Consider the following 6,000-nt stretch of genomic DNA (forward strand, 5'->3'; position numbering starts at 1 on the left):
TTAACATGAATTGTTTTTCTAATCTTCATCTAGTGCAAACCATGGTCTCCATGCAATACTCAACAGCAGTGGGAGGCACAACAGGCTTGTACTTCAAAAGCTTTGAGTATTCTGCAACTTGAAGTCATATACATAGCCCATGCTCAATTGTTCTTGCATGAGGCCGCTTGATGTCTTCCCCATTCCTTGTGCCTCTTTTTAATGGATGTTGCCCCAGCCAACAGCAAACTTGATCGATCTACACTTATCGTTAGATGGAATAGGCCAAACAATCATATGCGAGAATATACTTCTTATTTACTGACCATGATCTTCCTTCAATGTAAATCTTGCACCTATGAGTACATTGGCTTGCCAGATTTGACTCTTTGAAACCTTGGTGTGATTCTTTGAACCAATCTTGGTGATGACCCTTGCATTCCACTCATGATCTTTCGATACATTGCACCAAAGAAGATTGCACTGAGTACCAGCTTCCTCTGGGTTTCCTCCCTAGTATGCATATGGCACTCTATCAGTACTTTTCTTCATCTTCATTAAGTTTCTCATCTATCTTCTTCCAATTCATCATCCAAATATTGTGTGCTTTTGTTGAGGTTCATGTCCTTCTAGGTATTACAATCAACAACAGTGCAGCCATCTTCAAGTTGCTTTCCAGCGAAGATAAGACATTGATAGTCTGGGGAATGCCCTCCTTGTCCTGGGTCTTGGTCTTCATGTTATCGATGATCTCCGAGGATTCAACTTCAAGGATGATCTTCTAGCTGGTGAGGGTTTTGACGAAGATCTGCATACTTCCCCTCAGCCTAAGGACCAAGTGGAGGGTGAACGGGTGCAATCGTCCTTCAGCTGCTTATTGATGAAGATCAAACGCTATTGGTCCAAGAAAAACCGACACCTTCTTTGTTCTGGATTTTGGCTTTCACGTGCAAGCACGGACGATGATGGGTCCCGCTTTTTCCCTCGTTCTCCTCAACAATTAAGCAGACAACAAGCAGCAGCAATGAACGACATCTTCAACACTTTCTCAGCTGCAGCGAGAAAACAACAATGACAATAATATTAGCAAGCAACCTCCGCAACAAGCAACAGCAGCAACGACCGGCATGCTTGGCGGCATTATTTCAGCCAATCAAGCATGCCGCGACGATGAACAATGGCAACGGTGATGAGTGGCGGCAACGGCATGCTTGGCGGCATTATCTCAGCCATCAAGCATGCCGCAGTGATGAACAGTGGCAACGGCGATGAGCGGTATGCTTGGCGGCATTATCTCAGCCATCCAAACATGCTGCGGTGTTGAACAGCTGCAATGGCGATGAGCGGCGGGCGATTTTTTTATATGTATGTATCTATGAATACGGGAAGAGGAAGAGAAATATACCTCTTCTTTCGTTTTCTTTCCTTCTTTGTTTTTTTATTTCCCTGACTTTTTTTTTTCAATCCTATCCCTCCTCTCTTTTGTTTTTGTCTCTTCTTCTTCCTTTTAAAAACCCTCTCATCCTTATCATAATCCCCAACCTCTCCCCGTGAGATCACAACGAGCAGGTAATATCATATTTAAATTTAAATTTAAATTTTTTATTTTACTTTATTTTAATTAATTATTTATTATTATTTATTTTATTTTTTTTATTTCTTCTTTTTTTTTACCCTTATCCCAAAACTCTCATTCTTATCTCCATCCTCAGTATAATCATAACGAATAGATAGGATCAAATTTAAATTTAAATCTAATTTATTACTATTTTTTTTATTTTTTATATGTTTATTTATATATATAATTTTTTTATATGTTTATTTATAAATATATATTCTTAATTTCAAATTCAAATTTTTTTTTTAAAAATCGTGCCGTCCTCATCTTCAAAAAAAAATTCTGACCCCCCGTATTATAACCTCCTGACTAAGAAGAAAAGGATAAGATTTAATTAAATTTTAATTAATTTTAATATATATTTTTTAATTAATTTTTTTAATATATATTTTTTTATTAACATAATTTATTTATTATTTTTATTTATTTTTATTATTTTTTAAATAAAAAAATCCAATCTGCCTCGGATATGTGTTTGGGCGCCTCGGGATTTGCATTTCTCAGGTTGCCTCGAGATCGGTTCTCAGGTTACATGAAATTTAGGATTGCCTCGGGATGTGTATTTGGGCTATCCTAAAATTTGAGGTTGTTTCGAGATATGATCTCGGGGGAATTTTGTAATTTTGCATTTATGCCTTGAGATATGTTCTCAAGGGTAATTTTATAATTTTCATTTTTGCCTCGAGATATGTTCTCAAGGGGAATTTTGTAATTTTGCATTTATGCCCCGAGATATGTTCTCAAGGGCAATTTTGTAATTTGCATTTTGTATTTACCTTGGAATTTGCATTCAAGTCCAAGACAACCAAATAATCAATTAAGATTAAGATTAGGACTTTTAAATTTTAATTCTAAATATATCTATGATTAGGATATATTAGAATTTAAATTAAATTGAAATTTGGTTTCCATTAGGACATTGAATTTTATTAGGACATACGTTATATTATTTATATATAAACAAATGCCCCCTTCCTACTTTTCTCACGAAATTCTCTTTGGTGAGTTTGAGTGAGAAAAGTAGGAACCCTTAACCCTTTCTTTTGTCATGGCCAATACCTCTCAAACTTTTTGGGATATAACCCAAAATTACAATGGGGTCCCCAAGGTCTAGCTTTCATGCGCTACACTCTTATTTTTGACTCCGAAGCCGAACCAACAATCATATATGAAGGAAAAGAGCACCCAGAGTGGATAAAACGCTATCCTAAATGTATGGATGTTGCCAAATTGTCCACAAAACCGTTGGTTTTGAGGGACGGCCCTGACGGATGCAATTTGCTTGAAACCTGAAGGAGAAGTAAAAGATTTGAAAACATTCAAAACCCTGGGATGTAGCAATCATCAATCATCGCCCAGGATGGAAGGGTAGGGAGCCTATCCAAAAATAGTTTAATCGATCTTCCATATTATGCAGAGTGGGCCAAATTCATAGCCAATAACTACTCCAACGAGTTATCTGAAGCAGAATTGATGGGCGGGATTGTGGCTTCAGTCGGCCGCTATGATTTTGACATTAACTTTTATAAAGCGTTAGTAGAACTATGGTGTCCCGACACTAACACTTTCCACCTCATGCACGGAGAAGTTGGGATTTCATTATGGGACATCAAGGAATTGGGAGGACTTCCAATCAATGGAGACATCTATGATGAAGTCATACCTCCTAATAACACAATATGCCGAAGATATGACCACGAGCTTTCTATTTTTAAGAAATATTTTTCGACGTCTTTCAAAGGCTCTCACAACAAAACGTCGATGTAAAATGTATTCTTTGAGGATTGGGTGGAGTTCTTTAGGAGATAAAGACATAGCTCCCGTTATAGATCGTCGTCTAATCCCCCTCCAAAGCTTGTTTTAGTTACTTTCATAGCACTGTGGATCTGCTTTTTTATTATGCGGGGTGATCGCAAGGTAATTAGACCAGAGTTTTTTTATGATGGCATGTAACATCGCACACGGGAGGAGAGTAGCTTTGGCCCTGCAGGTGCTAGTGCGCTTATACTTAGGCTTAAATGCCATGGCTAAACACAGAAGAGGGCCCGAGTTCTCCACCACAATGTTCCCTTCTCATTTCTTGTATGCTTGGGCGGGTTATTATTTTCGGAGCATATATCTCAAAAGGAGAATAGATGACAATACCTCAAGAATCCTTGGGTTGCTGAGAATACCCAAGATGTTACAATTTATGAATTCCACCGCAACTCCATTTGTCAATCCTATATATGTGAGGAACTTTTATCCGAAATGAAAAGCAATTTCATATCTCGCCCTTTCTCGTTCATGCATCATAATGACGAGGGTGGTACGTGATTCGAGATACTCGACTGGGCCCCAACGTATTGATTCATATACCATAGAATATGTGATGAATCTTCGTTGTGGAGTTCTTCTGCTTCGATGTGTAGGAGATTTTTTTGCAGAACCTTATAATCCGCATCGATTTGGGCCGTCAATTTGGATACGATCAGCATACTCTGGCGTACATTGATGTTCCTAGGAGAGCTTCTTCTCTCAGGATTCTTGCGTGGTACTAGCTTCATCTTTCTCGCCAGAAGACATCTAGTTCATTCTACATTCCTGTGCATGACAGAGAAGGGAGACTTATTACTTGTTTATGCACGTAAAAATGGTTGAGGACTGGTGAGCTTTTTCCAGCAGAAACATTCATTGTTGACCCAAGATGACTTCGAGACAAGAGAACCATTAATAGGGAGCAAGGGCAATGCTTTGAAGGGCCTGCAGTTTATCAATGAAAGTATATTCATTGATGACACCGATCTTCTTCACGACCCGAGTTGTCCCATCAAAGCGACAAAGAACTGAAGGTATGTCAACTTTATTTATTCACTTATTAGTTTATTCATTTTTCTATTATTATTTTTTTTAAAAAACACAAAAGAAAAATCAACTCTTTTTCCTTTATTACTTTTCCTTAAAAAATTTTCAAAAATTCCTAGGAATTTTTCCTTTTTCCTTTTTACGCCCTTTCTAAAAAATATTCAATTTCAATTTTTCAATTTTAACGAATTTCTTTCTTGATTTTTATATTGATTCATATTTTTTTCGATTGATGATTTTTCAAAAATTTTCGATTTGATTGATTTTTCTTTTTAACTCGTCAAATTTTATATTTACCTTTTTATTTGACTCAAAGTCAAATTTGGTAATTTCACACTTTTTATTTGACTCAAAGTCAAAATTTTGATAAAAATTCTAATTTCATACTTTTTATTTGACTCAAAGTCCAAATTTTGACTCAAAGTCAAACTTTGTAATTTATTACTTTTTATTTGGCTCAAAGTCAAATTTTTGACTCAAAGTCAAACTTTTGTAACTTTCACACTTTTTATTTGGCTTAAAGTCCAAATTTTGACTCAAAGTCTATTTCCAATATATGCATACAAATTCATGACACTTCATTAGATAATGTTGGGATCATTCAGAGTCCTCCAAGAAATTGATGATATTCCCCATTAGATTTAGAGATGCACGTGAGCTCCCCACGATGGTAAGAAATATCTCTTTCTCCTTCTCTTTCATCTATAGTGCATCTCTAATGAACTTGATGACGTCTTATATTTAGATCGAAGTAAACGCACAAGGTTTAAGTGTCGATGCGGAGAAAATATTGAGTCGACGACGATGTTGGGTAGAAGACAACATTTGAGTAGAGAGGAAAAATATTGAGATTGAAGGAGCTCTTCCTAATCCACCACAAGGTATTTGTCCTCATGCCATTTTTCGCATATTAACCCTTCGAACTCCTATGAATTTAAAAATCTATGCCACAAGGCCCTCTAACCCTTTTTTTTATTTCTTCAAAATTTGCAAATAACTCCCAAACTTTCATATTTTCATATTTTTCATGGTTTCTTACAATTAAACCCTCTAACTTTCATATTTCCACATATTTTCATAATTTTTATGCAACTAGCCCCTCTAACTTTTTCCTTTTTTCACACTTCTTCAATATTTGCAAATAACCCTCCAAACTTCCATATTTTCATATTCTTCCATGTTTTTGCAATTAAACCCTACTCTCTCTATTATTATTTTTATGCAAATTCTCCAAGACATTTTCTTTTTCACTTCTCATCATCATTTTATTCTCTTTTTATTCTTCTAATTTTTCCAATAACCTCTTTTTCAACAAGGCAAATATATATATGAATAGGCCTATATACATATTTTATCCTAACTCATTATATGATTTTGAATCATGCTATGCACATGTGACATGACCAACATGCATCATGCATTTTGAATGACATGAAACCGCAGTGGGATCCACCAAGCATGTTAGTATAAATTCAACATCCATCTAATTCATTTATCCATGCATGAGATTTGAAAGTCATGTATTATATTTCAATAAGGAAGACAATCATTCTTCAACA

The sequence above is a fragment of the Dioscorea cayenensis genome, chromosome 9 (genome assembly GCF_009730915.1).
Source record: "Dioscorea cayenensis subsp. rotundata cultivar TDr96_F1 chromosome 9, TDr96_F1_v2_PseudoChromosome.rev07_lg8_w22 25.fasta, whole genome shotgun sequence".
In the NCBI taxonomy this organism is placed as follows: Eukaryota; Viridiplantae; Streptophyta; class Magnoliopsida; order Dioscoreales; family Dioscoreaceae; genus Dioscorea; species Dioscorea cayenensis.